Raw genomic sequence first — 19,442 nt, 5'->3', positions numbered from 1 at the left:
CCGTTCAAGTAACAGCCCTCAGTGGCGATTAATGATGGATGACCACGGCACAGCATGAACCATACTCATATCAGCCCATTCGCCCTGGTTTGTTGAGGTGGGGCAGGTCGGGTCCAATGCATGCAGCTCTACCACCTAGCAATTAAAATTGCGAATAAGTTTCTAAGCTTTTAAGTTTCTTAACTCCTAACTCCCGTCAAATCCTATAACCATTTGATCGGAGTCTTAGATGGCACTTAAGGCTCTATAGGCTTTAAGCTTATTTCTATACCAAATCCAATTATCCAAAAATTACTTCTAGTGATAGTATTTCAGGATTGAAAACGCGAAAAGTTTTTTATTTACGGTATAACTTTAATAACAATTAATTTGGTATGAAATGATATCATATGTAATATGAAATATTTTATTTTGTACGACGAATTTGAATATAGAATTATAAGTTCAATTTATATAGACGTTCGCCACAGTAAGTTATAACAGATAGGTCCTTGCAACTATTACATAGGTTGTCAGCCGTGTTGGCCTAGTGGTTTCAATGTGCGACTCTCTTACCGAGGGTCAGAGGTTCGATCCCTGGTTGTGCATCAATGGCCTTTCTATGTGCCCATTAAACACTGGCCCTTAGACCCAAAATTTTATTGTGGTACAGAAGGTTGATCACCTACTTGCTTATTATGGAACAAAAATAGAAATTTTAAGCCCAGACTTAAAAGGTTGTAGCGTCATTGGCATAGGTAGGTGGTCATTCGCCTCATTTATTTTCGTTCTATAAGCAAAAAAGCTATTGATTATTACGTCCTTCAAGAATTTTCAAATATAAAAGAGATAAAACATTCTCCAATAGCTTTTACGTTAATGGATAATTAATTAAGTTTTAGATAAAAGGGGCAGAATAATAATTAATTTATAACACAAAAGAAAACAATGTTTTCCTGTTATTGAAAGCCAAGCTCAAGATCCTTTGGCAGAATTTTACACCTCGTATAGGTGATTCTTATTAAATGAATCAATAAGAAATTCCAGTTGGTGTTCACTAAATTGAAGAAAATGTAGATTGGCCCGTGCCCCGGGTGCCAATACGCTCCGTGAGAGGAATGTCCCTTTACAAATCACTTACTAATGGAACTCGAATTATAAAAAAAATCACAATGGATTTGTAACAAAAACATGTTAAGCTTGATTGATTTTATTACTCAATTTCTTATTTACATTTTAGTAGAATACTGTCGCAGCGTTACAAAATGATATAATTTATTTGGAAAGTGACAACTGTTTGCACTTAGTAAATAAACATGGAATATTATTATTAAAATTGTTTTAATACATGTAACAAAAAGCTATTATAATATCGATATAAATCTTCACTATCAGATATCATTATATCTGTCTACTCGAAACGACTTAAGTAAATATATTCCTGTATATCCGATATATATTGTAAAGATATACATAATAATAATAATAAAAAATGGATGAATAGAAAATTAAAACGAATTTAAAAAATTTGGTCCTCGTGGCAGCGCCTATAAAGCTGGCAGCATTTCCTCGCTGTATTGCGATACATATTCGTGGATCAAACGCAACTAGGGGTTAGGTGGGGTCATCAGCTGCAAAAAATTGTTCTAAGGAGGTCCTTAAGGCCCTATCCCAGCACGGATTGCTGTGTCAGTGTCTCGGGGTGGACTGCGGTACGCAGAGAGGCGCGTCGCGTCGGCCCGTAATAACAATTAGTTATGTAAAACATTAAATTAATGTAAAATTATCATTTTATTTTCTGAAATGGATTACTTGGCTTGCGATTAAATATATCGTGTAAATTTCAAAATTGTTTTCTATATACATTTTCGTCTTAAAATGAATTCAAAGTGTTAAAAATTGGCTATGTTTGGATTTTCTTTCTATCGAGCGAAGTTATTTAAATCGTGTATCGATCTTTCAAAATGGATACATAAACTACTCAACTCCACCATGTATTTTTTCCATTCGCCCTACTTCAAGAAACGATGACGAAAAATGGAAAGAAACAATGTACTTTTTTGGAGTTTAGCGATAGGACAGGTCCTTAAGCTCAACCCCTGCAGTGTTATACTTTTAAAAAAAATACTTTTTTTTACTAATTCTTATTACAATTCTAAAAAATCTACATCCTGTATCTTATTCATAATATCCACTAGATTGGTACTGACTGAGTCCTGGTTGTTTATTGGGTGTATTGAAGATAATATTAAGTTATACGATATAAAATTTTCTCAAATCATAACTTTTTGTGAAAAAAAATACTCTAACGAAATGTGACCCTGTATTTCAAGTTTTGGCGCATTTAATTAGGATTCTTAAATGAGTGGCTCTAATTTCTTTCTAGGACGAAAAAACAAAACAACGATGCGGACTCATGATAGATTACCTACCTGTGACCAGTTGTGTGTGAATCGGACTAGATTCAAACCTGGGTGTAGCTGCTGGAACAACAAGGAAGAAAAAAACAAATTCATAAGCAAAACAAATTATTACTTTTTATATTAATTTACTCAAAACGGATTTCAGCAAATTCAGAAATGCATAGAACGACGGCGCCTCGAGAATGTGCCTCGGCGTTTTATTCATGGAATGTTGGGCTTGACAGCTCTGCTTGGACTGTTTTGGCGAGTGTACCTCCGAAAATATTCCTCATTGCGACGACAGCCCGGCTATTTATTTCACATTCGGCCATCATTATTTGTCTCGGGCCTTTTGAGAATTTATTTATTAAAATTAAGTAGCTTAATATTGCTTTTCATTAAAGTTATTAAAAATAAATTAGCAGAATAAGCAATATAGCAGAATATGAAATATTAAATACGTTATCAGACATAATTCTTTTAGGTATTAGCCTTGCCAAAGTTATTGCTAGAAAAACAATTCATTTTGAATAGCATGTTTTTACAGTATTTTTTCCTCCTTTTTTTTTCGAGGTGTTATTAAACAATCTTTGTAATCATTATAATTCAACCTTATTATAAATTTCCTCTAATTTTTAAAAATGAAACTCGTAGTAGCATATTCTGGGCCTTTGTCGTGGCGATCTAATATTGCTCGGATTTTAACAATTTATTGAAATCATGACCCGCGAAACATAATACCGTTTATTACACATAATATATTCGGAAGAGGTTCGTATTCTTATCACAGTTTGTAACAGAAGATGCTACTACTTTATGGTCGACACAAGAGGGAATAAAGTACATATAACCCTGGTTTTGACTTCTAGTGAAACTATTCTTTCTATTAAGTAGCAATAGGCCATTCACCGATTACCATAATCTAATATATAAAATTCTCGTGTCACAGTGTTCGTTCCCATACTCCTCCGAAACGGCTCGATCGAATCTTATGAAATTTTTTATGCATATTCAGTAATTGCACAACATCTATTTTTTAGACAATTTTTTTTGTTTTTATTTTATTATGATACAGCACACAAAAATACACACAACCCTTAATTTTCGCCTCTTTACGATCAACACCTATTTTTTTATTTAATAGGAGATAGTTTATTCAACTAAAAAAAAATGTTTTCGTGAAATAATATACATGGCATAACAACGTTTGCCGGGCCAGCTATAATTGATATACTAGTCGCAGAAATAATATACCACTATTACAAACAAAATTAAATACAAAATTTACGTGTTTTTGTGTTAAGCAAACTCGGAAACAAAAGGATTGCTTCTGGATTTCTGTGTCGTAATGAATCTTCGAAAGACGAAACCTCAATCACAGTTAAGCTTAACGGGGTTATCTTGCCACCTTTGATGTCCAAAACCCTTTCTCAGACACCCCCACTTAATAGATTTGAGATTGCGACGCATTTGGGTGGAAAACACCTCCAACAATAGAGACATAATTTACTTGTTTGGTAGGATTTTCGATATCTATAAAATTAGTTAAAAATATGACGACTTGGATTTACTGAAAATATAGTGATTGCTAAAGCGTTGAAATAATAATAAAAAAAATCATGTGTCCAATTCACACGTGGTAGAAGTGAAACCTTCAAAAACAAAGTTTTTATAATTAAAATATGTAAATTAGACTATTTCTCTATCTAAATGAAGGATCTTTTCTTTAAAAAAAATTTTTTTAATGTTAAATTTTAATTTATAACTTTAATATCAATCTTTATTTGGTAAAAACTAATATAATAAAAGTTTGAAATAAATTCACAAGTCCCACGTGAGAGAAAATGAGATAGGAAGCATTATACAGTGTATAAACTTTAAATTAAGTAAACTTTAAATTAAGAAAATTTTAAATTAAGGTAGTAAGAAGTTTTCACTTCAAAAAGTTTCTATAATTAATGATATTATGTAAATAAAATTGATAAATTTCATCTAATTTTATAATTGAACTACTTACTTGACTTACTTATTTAATTTTTTGCACATCTGTTTTTTTATTTCAGAAAATGATCAAATACACACTAATTTAAAGTTTATACACTGTATAATGCCTCCTATCTCACTCTCTCCCACGCCAAATCCTATTAATTTATGTGTCTGTCTCTTTTTACTGTCGCTTTTTCCGTTGCATCCGGTTTGAAATCACAACGATTCTAAAGAAGTTTCACTTCAATAAAAATACATTGTAAAAAAATATTCGTAAAATTTAGATATATCTTATTAACACTTTTTTGTGCATCCCCCCTCGCCTTTACAAGTGTGTGTATAGTGATTCTAGATTTAATTTAAAAATAAACCGACCACTGCAAGGCACATGCGTGTTTTTGTCTTTATCGCCTCTGAGGACAAAAATGACTTCTGGACGTCTTATTAAAGTCATACTTAGCACTCTGAATGTTTCTGTAATACTCGTATCCACCGACTGACTTATTTTATGAACACATTCTGACGGACATTGCTTGTAATCTTTTCGCGATCATTTTTTAATCGAAAGATGATGTTACAAACTCGTCGCATTATAATTGGTATGTTTGAATACACCGCCTACAGCTACCAGAATGGATAATTATAATATTATATAAAATAATAATATTATCATTACTCGACGTTGTAAAAAAAGTTATTTGCTTTTATATTCGCCAAGCAATTAAATACCCTCACATATTTTAAACAAAATTATTATTAACTTAATAATAAAAGAATTTAATCATGAATTTAAATATATTCATTATAAAATATTAGGTAAGGAATATTCAAATGTTAAAAGAAACTTATGCATATAACAGATTTTTTTTTGATAGAGTTTGATTTAATTATTAATTTAGTTGCCTTCAAGAGCAAAGACTATAGCGTTAATACAAACCACTTTCTTTTGCGAATAAGCGAGCTGTGCAATCGACTCTTTTTAAAGAAAGAGTATACTCCTCTCCAAAGGCCGGCACCCACGATAGATAAGATAAAATGGATGTCCATGAGATGCGGTGACTCCCCTTTCTGGGCGATAAAAAAAATACAATATATCATTTTTATAGTACGATTTGTCTTTGGCCTCAAAATAGGCTTCAGTTTCGGCGATTAAAAAGTAAAAGTAAATCATTTAATCACCTAGGTAACATAAGGTAACATTATGACTTGTCAGTAAAGAAATACATATTAATGCTTCTAATTTTACATTTACTGCTAGTTCTCAAATCAAAGGCGTAGAACGGGAGAGAAGAACTGGCAATAAACTCTATTACCTCTTCATCAGCGCAAAATTTCTGTTTAGCGAACATTCTCTTGAGGTCTGAGAACAGTAAGTAGTCCCTGGGGACCAAATCTCGAGAATCCTGGATGGTTAATTTTTAATTCATGGTTTTTTTTCATTGATTTGTGACACGGTGCATCTTGATGTAAGAGCACTTTCTTCATTTTCAAACGGGGCCGTTTTTTTAAATCTGTTGATGGTTTTTTCCCTTTTTCAGATAGTCGATGATTATAATACTATACGGATCCCAAAACAAACCACTTTTCAACGTTTGATTGTCCTGGTACAGACTGCAGAGTCCGAATAATGTTTATCAAGCCAATGATTGGCTTCAATACTATTGAACAACTACTATACTACTGAAACTATTACTATTGCTATTACTATTGAAAAAAACATAGATACTATCTATGTTTATGTCCAAAAAGCAACGCGTTATTATAACACGAAACTCTTTAAATTACGAAATATTTTATGTATTTTACGAATACAATTGACAACAAATACAAAGTCTCGAGTCAAATAGAGTTATCAAGTTATAGGGACCCGCCCTCAATTAATTTTATCTAATGGCTTACAATTTCAATCGAATTATGTCCTTAGTCACCAATATAAATTAATTAACGCTTCCTTCGATTTTAGTACCGTTTATTAAAGTAAGTGTTTTAGGAGTATTAACGAAAACAGGTAGAATCTACCGATATTACTAAAGAGACGAAGGATTTGGTATGTTTTCCTTTACCCTAAGAGTTTGTTAAGAGTGATTTGGATCGACGACTGGACTGGAAAGACGACATCAGGCTGACTTTGGGACCTTATTGGACCAGAGTCGCAGAGGATAGAATACAATGGAGAGAGCTGCCCTGCGATTCTGTAACTCACTTTTCGAACTCACACAGCGGTTTTCGCATCGGCGGTCGCTCTCAAATCAGTCATGAAGCAGTCATTTTATGATTTGGCATTCTGGTAAACAATAAACTACAAGCTCTCACCTTTCCAGAATGCCAAATCATAAAATGACTGCTTCACGACTGATTTGAGAGCGACCGCCGATGCGAAAACCGCTGTGTGAGTTCGAAAAGTGAGTTACAGAATCGCAGGGCTGGAGGAGGCCTATGCCAAAAGGCACGCCGAATTGCGAGACATAATATAAAATGACACTACATACCCATACCTAATTGTTTACCTTAATCAAGTATATTATGTATCACTTTTCTGGAAATAAAAGGCTTTATTATTATTATAAGAGTGAGTCATTTCACGTGCACATAAAACGTAAAGTCCAGTGGTACTTGGTTATTGGTGTTTAATACTAATACATATAATTGTGATATCCAATTTCGATGTTCTCATTGGAGTAGAGAATGTGCTTTATGTGCACTATTTTTTCGTGGGGAAATGCGTTACGCATACCCTCCCGCGGCAAGGTTGCCTGGTGGTGAAGGGTTATGTAGGACTGGAGGGCACGGTCGAGTTTCTAAGACAAGCAGTGAGTAGGTATGCTACCTACGAAACGAGACTGTGTAGGTTTAGAACTTAGCAATACGTTCTAGGCCGAGAGTGGTGTTTTATATGCACTGGCGCTATTTAGAGATTTAAGTTGGGGCCTGGTTGATAGTACCGGTGACCCCAGAGCTGGTGCTTTCCTCGCTCAACGAATAAGTATCGCAATACACCTAGGAAATGCTGCCAGCGTTAAAGGTACACTGGCACAGGGACCAAACTTTAAATTTGTTTTAATTTACTATTTTTGAATTTTTAATTGCTGTAAATATTTTTATTGTGATATAGTCATTAATTGCAGTCAAAAGTCTTTCGTAGAACGTTGAGGCTTTGTTTTAAAAGTATTTTTTTTCAACAGATCAATAAATCCATGACTGGTTGTCTTTAGTGTTCCTGTACCAATTTAAGTAATTATAATTTCAAGTATTACGTAAGCAGATTTACAGCAATTTATCCCCCCTTCTCTTGTCAGCAAAACTAAACAAAGCTCTCAAAAATACCTAAACGTATTAATTTTTTGTAGGAATCCTCGAAAATGCATTTCATTTTTAAGCATAAACAATGTGTGGGTAATATGTGTAAAAAAGGAAATAATTACTGTTGACGTAATCACCAAATATGAAAATCAAAGATATAGTGCCTACGTAATACTTGAACAGCCCCTGATATTATAAAATGCTGATTAGACTAATTATGCTAGCTTAAGTCTACTATGAGGGAATCCATCAGGTTTCAATTAGGTCCATCATATGGTCTAAGGGTGAGATCTATAGTCCGCACTTGGACTTTGCTCAGACTTACCTTACGAAAAACTTTGCTTAGTGTACACTAAGGTTAAACTATGATTTCGTATTTATAGACATTTTAACGGTGAGATTAAGCTAAGCCCAAGCTAAGACAGCAAATGTCAAAATACAAATTGATGTTTCAGTTCATGCAATACTTTGTTTATTATCCTTTAAAAAAGTAAACAATAACAAATATTTAAACATCTAAAACGGTACACATATATCTTCAATTTATTGTTATTTATGTATTCATTTATTTTATTATTGCAATAAATAGAAATTTACGAGTAATCTTTAGAAAATGTATTAATTATTTAAAGATGACAATAATTTTGTTACGTAGAACGGATCGCATTGTTTTGACAACAGCAACAGAGCACTTGTATCAAATATCAACAATTGAAAATTTTGCCTAAAGTGTTGTATATGTTCGGAACGAATACAACCAAAATCCTTCCATCCTGTACGGTGAGAATGAATTCAAAAGAAGGAACCGTATTTTGAAACACACGGTATTAAATGTGATCCTGCCACTGATCATTACAAACTTGCAACCTTATAACAACAGAGGATCGCCAAACCTACCGCAATTGCAAATACTTTTTGCATTAAGGCATAAAAATGCAACTGGATGTTTTCAGGTAATATTGTGTTCATAAATATGTATGGTTTTTCGATTTGAATATTATAGGTACATATGTATTCTCAAATGATTTTAAATACATTATATGTTGAAGACATTTGTCTTCTGACTTTCAGAAACATAATATATGTAACTAATAATAATTCATTGACATTACAGATGGTGTGTGGTGATCTGAACAGAATAAGCCAATCTACAGTCTGTTTAATTATAAATAAAGTCTCTGCAGAGTTGAGTAAATTACTTCCTAGATTTGTAAATTTTCCAAGAAATATGAACACAGCCAAAAGGAAGTTTGAAGAATTAATAAGATCTAATACTCACCATGACCTAAACAGTATAATCAGAGCTATTGACTGCACCCATATAAAAATTAATAGACCCAAAGGTATCGCTCACTCTGAAGCATACAGAAATAAAAAAGGGTAATTTTCTGTAAATGTGCAAGCAATAATAGGGCCTGATATGGAAATATTTGATATAGTGACCAGGTGGCCTGGCAGTTCACACGACAGCAGGATATTTAGAAACTGCCAGGCGTATGCAAGGCTGCTAAATGGTGAACTAGAAGGAGTTTTAGTAGGTGACAGCGGTTATCCGGCACTTAACTTCATGTTAACAACACTTTTATATCCAACGACAAGAGCTGACAATAATTATAATTATTCTCAAATAAGAACTAGGCATATTGTTGAAAGGGTTTTCGGAGTGTAGAAAAGGAAATTTCCATGTTTACAGCTAGGACTACTGTCAAAATTGACAAAATATACTAGTTATATATAATTATAGCTTGTGCTGTATTGCATAATATAGGTATATAGAGTCATAAGCATCCCCTATGCTTATGATGATGGTGATCTTGCTGACAGCAGAAGTTGAGTAACACAGAAACAATGAAAGATCTCCTACAGGTCTAGCATTCCGGCAATCTGTGATTGCACAATATAACTAGGTAATTTGTTCGGTAATAAAGAATATCAAAACAAAACTTGTTTCATTTTAAACATTTATTTTCTGATTCTTTTTTTGAGTGTAATACATATTTCTAATACTAATTTATATTTTTGTTGAAGAAATTCTATTTCTAACAGATTTTTTAATTTTATATGTTCCACTCCTATCTCAAATTTTTTAGGGTAGTCAGGTAATAAATGGTAGAAGATTCAGGGTCATCGGTTAGGTTATAGTTTGAATTTCGTTGTCACTATAATATGCCAGGGCTGCCAGGTGACAGATACGATATCACACCAGTTATTTATAAGATCTCTCAAAAATGGGGTTGAACACTTATATAAATAATGTAAATAAACAACAATAGATACCATAATAATGTATAAATATTTTATTTCATGCATTTCATAGGTATTTATCAAGATCATTTAAAATTTCTTTGAATTCAAATTCTATTTTTCCCAAAGTCTATGGAACTCTGATACCAAATGGCAACACCGTTCATTAAAAACCGACAAAAATAAAAAGTCCAGTAAAAGATATGATGGTAGAGCAAATTTTAGGCCATTATTTTTGTTAGGCTTATAGTCAAAGTTTTTGGTAAGTCGTCGATTTCGTGGACTTGAGATTAAGCTAAGCCAACACTAGGGAGGGATTCGCAGTTTGCTCTATAAATACCGACTGTGTCTTAGCTCGATAGTTAAGTCAGAGTAAAGTCCAAGTGCGGACTATAGATCTCACCCTAAGATCCCGATATACAACGACCTTCCATGAGATGCTTATTTAATGAAACGTATTTTATATGTTAATAAATATAATCCATATGGGTTGCCCAGCAAATTTCAGTCTAGAGTATTTTAATTAAAATTAAAAAAAAATATTTTGTTAAACATTTCACCGGTATGCTTATTAGATAAATTCTATACCAATCGAAAGTATGAAGCATAGAATATGCAAACGTTAGGTTGTTTTTAATCAATTAATTATTTATGTTATTTTTTATGTGACACTAAAGTATATATACATCTTTAGTAAAAAAGAAAGTTATAGTGATACATATATAATTCTACCCTGATTAAAAATATTGATTGAATAAAATTAAATAAATTTACTATATGCAAATTATATTTTTTTTTTTAAATATTAATTAAACATACTCTGGACTGAAATTTGCCAGGCAACCCATATGGATTATATTTATTGACATATTAAATTAAATATAAAATACGTTTCATTAAATAAGCATCTCGGTGAAGGTAGTTGTATATCGGGATCTTATACTAATAGTCGAAACTGAACTGTTTAAAGTTACCAATACGACATTTTTAAGGCATCGCACTGGTAACGTTGCCTACATGTCATCGTATCCTCTGAGACAAATAACTACAAGGAATCTCAATTAATTATAACAATGTTTCGATGTATACAGGTCTATCCTAATTCCTCCAATTTGTATGTCGTCCAGTAATTTGCATAACAATTGCGCTAATAAAATTACAAATAATTCATTGATTATGCACCAATAATTATTTCCTTGTTGCCAATTACAACAATTAACATATAATACGAACAATTATGTATGACTGAATAGCGAATAAATCTACAGGACATATAGTAAATATTAAAAGCGACATATATTCCTTTCTGTATTTGTTAGCCTAGTAAGCGATATTTAAACGATTTAGATTTCTACTTAGTGTAGAGAAAGGCTTTTGCAAGTTATTGTCTATGAAAGTGATATATTGTGACATAGTGGTACTAGACTTTGATAACTAGATTCGCTTGGGCCGTAGATAGAGTATAGAACTAGATGAGCTTCTAAAATAACAATAATAACTAAAGAGAGAAGGCATTTACGTGAAATACTTAAGTGCGAGCGAAACAGAGTATCAGTTTTTCTGTCTCTATTTGCGTATCGGGTTTTATTTGTTTACCACCGAGCCCTTGGTGGTAAACTAGTTTTCACCACTTACTGATAAAACGCTGAAACCCAAGTCAAACCCATATTTTAAAACTTTATCCTTATAAGAGGAGTATTAAAAGTGTCAGTCATGGTAAATTGTTTCATAATTGGCTGTAAAAGCTATAGTGAACGTAAAGAACCAAATATAACCTTTCATCGGTAAGTAGCTTATTTTGTCACGTCCAGTAACTTTGTTCAAGAATTATTAATTCGAATGTGTATTTTGGTCAATAATAAGCAATCTTCAATGAATTAAAACTGTAAATATGACATACGTCGATTATTCGCTATCTCACACGCTGTACGCTGATGCCAGCCCTGCGATTCTGTAACTCACTTCACGAAGTCACACAGCGGTTTTCGCATCGGCGGTCGCTCTCAAATCAGTCGTGAAGCAGTCATTTTATGATTTGGCATTCTAAAAAGGTGGGATCTTGTAGTTTATTGTTTATCAGAATGCCAAATCATAAAATGACTGCTTCACGACTGATTTGAGAGCGACCGCCGATGCGAAAACCGCTGTGTGAGTTCGTGAAGTGAGTTACAGAATCGCAGGGCTGGTCTATACCATAGTCCGTCTACGGCTTGGGCGTTGGGTGAAGGCATAGTCTGCCAAAAACGTTCTTATATAATATATTCTTATTAAAGTTTATTAGAATTAATTCTCTTTCGCTATATAAATATAATCTAATGTTAATTTCCAGCGTACTTTTAATTGCACAATGTCGTTTAAACAAAAGAATCATTTAAACGTATGATTCCAGGCGCCGCTCAAGGTCCTTGTAGAAACAAATGCATATTTACGTCAAAGTTTTACGAAAGATTTAAATTAAAAGAAAAACGCTTTTTACCGGATTAAAGTTATGTATTATTATAAATTTACAACTATTTGACATAATTTTAAATTTATCCGACGTTTCGCGTGCTTTACAGCGTGCGTGGTCACGGTGACTGAAGACAAAAGATGTTGAATGTATCACAGCTGCAGAGAAAGTTGCATTATCTGTATTTATTTCCCCGGAGTTGGTATCGACTAAAAGATGGAGGATAGTTGTAAATTTATAATAATACATAACTTTAATCCGGTAAAAAGCGTTTTTCTTTTAATGTTATGAGTTATGTTAATCAAAGACAATACTAAGATTTAAATTGTCAATTAAATTTCATTGTCCACCAAAATCACTTCTTGGTGATATGTTTTTTTAAGTAACTCTTAAATAAGATTAACAGCAATGCGAAACTAACGAAATAAGCAAAACTTCGATTGTTATTTATTTTAATGACAATTTTTGTTTTTGAATGCAATTACTTTTTTTTAAGTAAAACCTAAAACCTTTATCCGACATTTTTGGTTGTGTAATATAATTATGAGACTCGGCGCGAACTTAGACTTTTATCACTATAAGAGTTTCATAGTGTTAGGCCAATTGGTAATTTGAATATCAACTAATCCTGAAATCTGATCATATTTACGTCAGAGCCCATATTACAGAAGTATCCAACAGCAAACATATGTTTATGTATACTTAGTATGTTTCATGTTAATCATGTTTTGTCCTTACCATTGGACCCAGGCCTGTGCCAACTATGTCACGAAGACTGACATTTATTAAACACAAACAATTTATAAGTAAGAAAGAATATACACAACAAAAATTTGCTTCCGAAACGTGAAATTGCGACATTTTCTCCATCAATCATATCGACTTTACTTTTTCTTTCGAGGCTCTATCTCCTTCAATCCTATGATATAATAATGTAATATTTTAGTTACAGATATTTTAACTTTGAACTAAGTTTTGTTCCTATCCAAACTATAGTACATACACTATATCTATGTAAACAGAACACAGAGACAACAATTTTCCTACAACCAGAGTTCAGTTACAGTCGCACCGCACCGAAGTTTTACTTTAATCCTATCATCTCTATTTAAATAAATTAAAAATTAAAAAATCCTTTATTAGGGTCACGTTCCTTTTCAAGTCATAGAACTAGTCTACAAAGCTACAAAGTTCTGACAAACGCCATCACTATCGTAGGTACTTAACGGGAACGAGATTAAATATGTCTAAGAAAACACACATGGGCCAGATCATGTACTAAGTTCTAAAGAAGTCAACACTAGAAGAGAAAACGCGTGGAAAAGATATTGGACATTAAAATAAATATATTAATTAATTATTCATAACGGGCAATTACCGTCTCATAATTGAGCCGTACTTAAATTTTAAGTAACTGCTCAACTTCCCCGGTAAAATGTGAATGCTCATATTAGTCAAAGGTCAAGTCTGTTTGCCGTGAATAGTTATAGCAACGTATATAATAAATATATAGTATATTAATTACAAACCAAATAGAAACATCTTTTATTTTCCTCCTTTTTAAATTTTAATTTGACATCATCTTCCTTAACTGACTTCGACAACGTCTTTGTAAACCTAATTGTATAAAGCATGAACAGAATGAAACAGCTGCAGAGAAAGTTGCATTATCTGTATTTATTTCCCCGGAGTTGGTATCGACTAAAAGATGGAGGATAGTTGTAAATTTATAATAATACATAACTTTAATCCGGTAAAAAGCGTTTTTCTTTTAATGTTATGAGTTATGTTAATCAAAGACAATACTAAGATTTAAATTGTCAATTAAATTTCATTGTCCACCAAAATCACTTCTTGGTGATATGTTTTTTTAAGTAACTCTTAAATAAGATTAACAGCAATGCGAAACTAACGAAATAAGCAAAACTTCGATTGTTATTTATTTTAATGACAATTTTTGTTTTTGAATGCAATTACTTTTTTTTAAGTAAAACCTAAAACCTTTATCCGACATTTTTGGTTGTGTAATATAATTATGAGACTCGGCGCGAACTTAGACTTTTATCACTATAAGAGTTTCATAGTGTTAGGCCAATTGGTAATTTGAATATCAACTAATCCTGAAATCTGATCATATTTACGTCAGAGCCCATATTACAGAAGTATCCAACAGCAAACATATGTTTATGTATACTTAGTATGTTTCATGTTAATCATGTTTTGTCCTTACCATTGGACCCAGGCCTGTGCCAACTATGTCACGAAGACTGACATTTATTAAACACAAACAATTTATAAGTAAGAAAGAATATACACAACAAAAATTTGCTTCCGAAACGTGAAATTGCGACATTTTCTCCATCAATCATATCGACTTTACTTTTTCTTTCGAGGCTCTATCTCCTTCAATCCTATGATATAATAATGTAATATTTTAGTTACAGATATTTTAACTTTGAACTAAGTTTTGTTCCTATCCAAACTATAGTACATACACTATATCTATGTAAACAGAACACAGAGACAACAATTTTCCTACAACCAGAGTTCAGTTACAGTCGCACCGCACCGAAGTTTTACTTTAATCCTATCATCTCTATTTAAATAAATTAAAAATTAAAAAATCCTTTATTAGGGTCACGTTCCTTTTCAAGTCATAGAACTAGTCTACAAAGCTACAAAGTTCTGACAAACGCCATCACTATCGTAGGTACTTAACGGGAACGAGATTAAATATGTCTAAGAAAACACACATGGGCCAGATCATGTACTAAGTTCTAAAGAAGTCAACACTAGAAGAGAAAACGCGTGGAAAAGATATTGGACATTAAAATAAATATATTAATTAATTATTCATAACGGGCAATTACCGTCTCATAATTGAGCCGTACTTAAATTTTAAGTAACTGCTCAACTTCCCCGGTAAAATGTGAATGCTCATATTAGTCAAAGGTCAAGTCTGTTTGCCGTGAATAGTTATAGCAACGTATATAATAAATATATAGTATATTAATTACAAACCAAATAGAAACATCTTTTATTTTCCTCCTTTTTAAATTTTAATTTGACATCATCTTCCTTAACTGACTTCGACAACGTCTTTGTAAACCTAATTGTATAAAGCATGAACAGAATGAAACAGCTGCAGAGAAAGTTGCATTATCTGTATTTATTTCCCCGGAGTTGGTATCGACTAAAAGATGGAGGATAGTTGTAAATTTATAATAATACATAACTTTAATCCGGTAAAAAGCGTTTTTCTTTTAATGTTATGAGTTATGTTAATCAAAGACAATACTAAGATTTAAATTGTCAATTAAATTTCATTGTCCACCAAAATCACTTCTTGGTGATATGTTTTTTTAAGTAACTCTTAAATAAGATTAACAGCAATGCGAAACTAACGAAATAAGCAAAACTTCGATTGTTATTTATTTTAATGACAATTTTTGTTTTTGAATGCAATTACTTTTTTTTAAGTAAAACCTAAAACCTTTATCCGACATTTTTGGTTGTGTAATATAATTATGAGACTCGGCGCGAACTTAGACTTTTATCACTATAAGAGTTTCATAGTGTTAGGCCAATTGGTAATTTGAATATCAACTAATCCTGAAATCTGATCATATTTACGTCAGAGCCCATATTACAGAAGTATCCAACAGCAAACATATGTTTATGTATACTTAGTATGTTTCATGTTAATCATGTTTTGTCCTTACCATTGGACCCAGGCCTGTGCCAACTATGTCACGAAGACTGACATTTATTAAACACAAACAATTTATAAGTAAGAAAGAATATACACAACAAAAATTTGCTTCCGAAACGTGAAATTGCGACATTTTCTCCATCAATCATATCGACTTTACTTTTTCTTTCGAGGCTCTATCTCCTTCAATCCTATGATATAATAATGTAATATTTTAGTTACAGATATTTTAACTTTGAACTAAGTTTTGTTCCTATCCAAACTATAGTACATACACTATATCTATGTAAACAGAACACAGAGACAACAATTTTCCTACAACCAGAGTTCAGTTACAGTCGCACCGCACCGAAGTTTTACTTTAATCCTATCATCTCTATTTAAATAAATTAAAAATTAAAAAATCCTTTATTAGGGTCACGTTCCTTTTCAAGTCATAGAACTAGTCTACAAAGCTACAAAGTTCTGACAAACGCCATCACTATCGTAGGTACTTAACGGGAACGAGATTAAATATGTCTAAGAAAACACACATGGGCCAGATCATGTACTAAGTTCTAAAGAAGTCAACACTAGAAGAGAAAACGCGTGGAAAAGATATTGGACATTAAAATAAATATATTAATTAATTATTCATAACGGGCAATTACCGTCTCATAATTGAGCCGTACTTAAATTTTAAGTAACTGCTCAACTTCCCCGGTAAAATGTGAATGCTCATATTAGTCAAAGGTCAAGTCTGTTTGCCGTGAATAGTTATAGCAACGTATATAATAAATATATAGTATATTAATTACAAACCAAATAGAAACATCTTTTATTTTCCTCCTTTTTAAATTTTAATTTGACATCATCTTCCTTAACTGACTTCGACAACGTCTTTGTAAACCTAATTGTATAAAGCATGAACAGAATGAAACAGCTGCAGAGAAAGTTGCATTATCTGTATTTATTTCCCCGGAGTTGGTATCGACTAAAAGATGGAGGATAGTTGTAAATTTATAATAATACATAACTTTAATCCGGTAAAAAGCGTTTTTCTTTTAATGTTATGAGTTATGTTAATCAAAGACAATACTAAGATTTAAATTGTCAATTAAATTTCATTGTCCACCAAAATCACTTCTTGGTGATATGTTTTTTTAAGTAACTCTTAAATAAGATTAACAGCAATGCGAAACTAACGAAATAAGCAAAACTTCGATTGTTATTTATTTTAATGACAATTTTTGTTTTTGAATGCAATTACTTTTTTTTAAGTAAAACCTAAAACCTTTATCCGACATTTTTGGTTGTGTAATATAATTATGAGACTCGGCGCGAACTTAGACTTTTATCACTATAAGAGTTTCATAGTGTTAGGCCAATTGGTAATTTGAATATCAACTAATCCTGAAATCTGATCATATTTACGTCAGAGCCCATATTACAGAAGTATCCAACAGCAAACATATGTTTATGTATACTTAGTATGTTTCATGTTAATCATGTTTTGTCCTTACCATTGGACCCAGGCCTGTGCCAACTATGTCACGAAGACTGACATTTATTAAACACAAACAATTTATAAGTAAGAAAGAATATACACAACAAAAATTTGCTTCCGAAACGTGAAATTGCGACATTTTCTCCATCAATCATATCGACTTTACTTTTTCTTTCGAGGCTCTATCTCCTTCAATCCTATGATATAATAATGTAATATTTTAGTTACAGATATTTTAACTTTGAACTAAGTTTTGTTCCTATCCAAACTATAGTACATACACTATATCTATGTAAACAGAACACAGAGACAACAATTTTCCTACAACCAGAGTTCAGTTACAGTCGCACCGCACCGAAGTTTTACTTTAATCCTATCATCTCTATTTAAATAAATTAAAAATTAAAAAATCCTTTATTAGGGTCACGTTCCTTTTCAAGTCATAGAACTAGTCTACAAAGCTACAAAGTTCTGACAAACGCCATCACTATCGTAGGTACTTAACGGGAACGAGATTAAATATGTCTAAGAAAACACACATGGGCCAGATCATGTACTAAGTTCTAAAGAAGTCAACACTAGAAGAGAAAACGCGTGGAAAAGATATTGGACATTAAAATAAATATATTAATTAATTATTCATAACGGGCAATTACCGTCTCATAATTGAGCCGTACTTAAATTTTAAGTAACTGCTCAACTTCCCCGGTAAAATGTGAATGCTCATATTAGTCAAAGGTCAAGTCTGTTTGCCGTGAATAGTTATAGCAACGTATATAATAAATATATAGTATATTAATTACAAACCAAATAGAAACATCTTTTATTTTCCTCCTTTTTAAATTTTAATTTGACATCATCTTCCTTAACTGACTTCGACAACGTCTTTGTAAACCTAATTGTATAAAGCATGAACAGAATGAAACAAATCTAAAAAATAAATGTCGAATTTATTTTTATCGACGATAGCTCGAACAGGCCGTTCGTGGCCCGCTTTCACTTGTTGAAGTGTTAAATAAATATATATTTTATTAGTAGTATAACAATAAATCCTTTTTTTTTGTTCAAGATATGTTTATGCTCTAATTGTAATCCCCAATTAAGGCTTCTTTTTCATTGAGTCAACATATCCCTTATCATGAGAGCCTTAATTAAGCAGCCCCGCGGGATTTCTCAGGCTAATTACGGCTCATCTAAGAGAGGCCGACATTACGCTGAGATTGCAATGATCACGAAAGCCAACCCGAACTGTAGTTGCGTCATCTTTCTTTATATATATATATTTATAAATCTATATTTTACTTATAGGTAATAGATACAGAAATGTGTCCACTTGAGGCTACGGTCGTGGTCTTTAGTCTTACATTGGAATTATGAGCATTATGTTTGGTCAGTCATTTGTAATGATTGATTATTTTGTATTGGTTCATATGTGTATGAAATGCGCATTATAGTACGTATTATTTGTTAAAATTAATTGATTACATCTTTAGTTAAAGATTAATTGACTTGAAAATTGAATCCTTTATTTCGATGCCACATATTTTCTGTCAAGAAGATACTTTTTATATATACAGAGACAATATAGAATGGTAGCTGAAAAGGTCGAACGAATCGTACTATCACATACACGGGTAACACTGAAAATTTTTAGAAAATGAAAAATGGCTTAAAGTAGAAAGTTGCCAATACTTATATAAGCAATATATCCAGCTTTCATCACCTGTGACGATGTCAAATATAGCATTTGAGTCACCGCCGTTGAACTTATCTAACATTTGGCGACACCAGTCCATGCGAAGGTGTTTCTGCTCGTCGGTTAAAGTATGGGGAATTCATCTGGTACAAAGCTTCCTGACGCCTAAATGTTCGTGTAATATTTTT

At 32.2% G+C, this 19,442-nt stretch overlaps 1 long non-coding RNA gene across 1 annotated transcript; it reads left to right on the top strand.

Moving 5' to 3' along the window:
• The first annotated feature begins 8,265 nt into the window (after nt 1–8,265).
• On the top strand, nt 8,266–9,791 carry LOC125062285. The gene is made up of 2 exons (XR_007119227.1): nt 8,266–8,620; nt 8,782–9,791. It is a non-coding gene; the product is annotated as an uncharacterized LOC125062285 (long non-coding RNA).
• The last annotated feature ends 9,651 nt before the right edge of the window (nt 9,792–19,442 follow it).

Source organism: Pieris napi, chromosome 2 (genome assembly GCF_905475465.1).
Source record: "Pieris napi chromosome 2, ilPieNapi1.2, whole genome shotgun sequence".
Taxonomy (NCBI): domain Eukaryota; kingdom Metazoa; phylum Arthropoda; class Insecta; order Lepidoptera; family Pieridae; genus Pieris; species Pieris napi.
The sequence above is the reverse complement of the archived record's forward strand: the minus strand, read 5'-3'. Positions and strand labels throughout refer to the sequence as shown.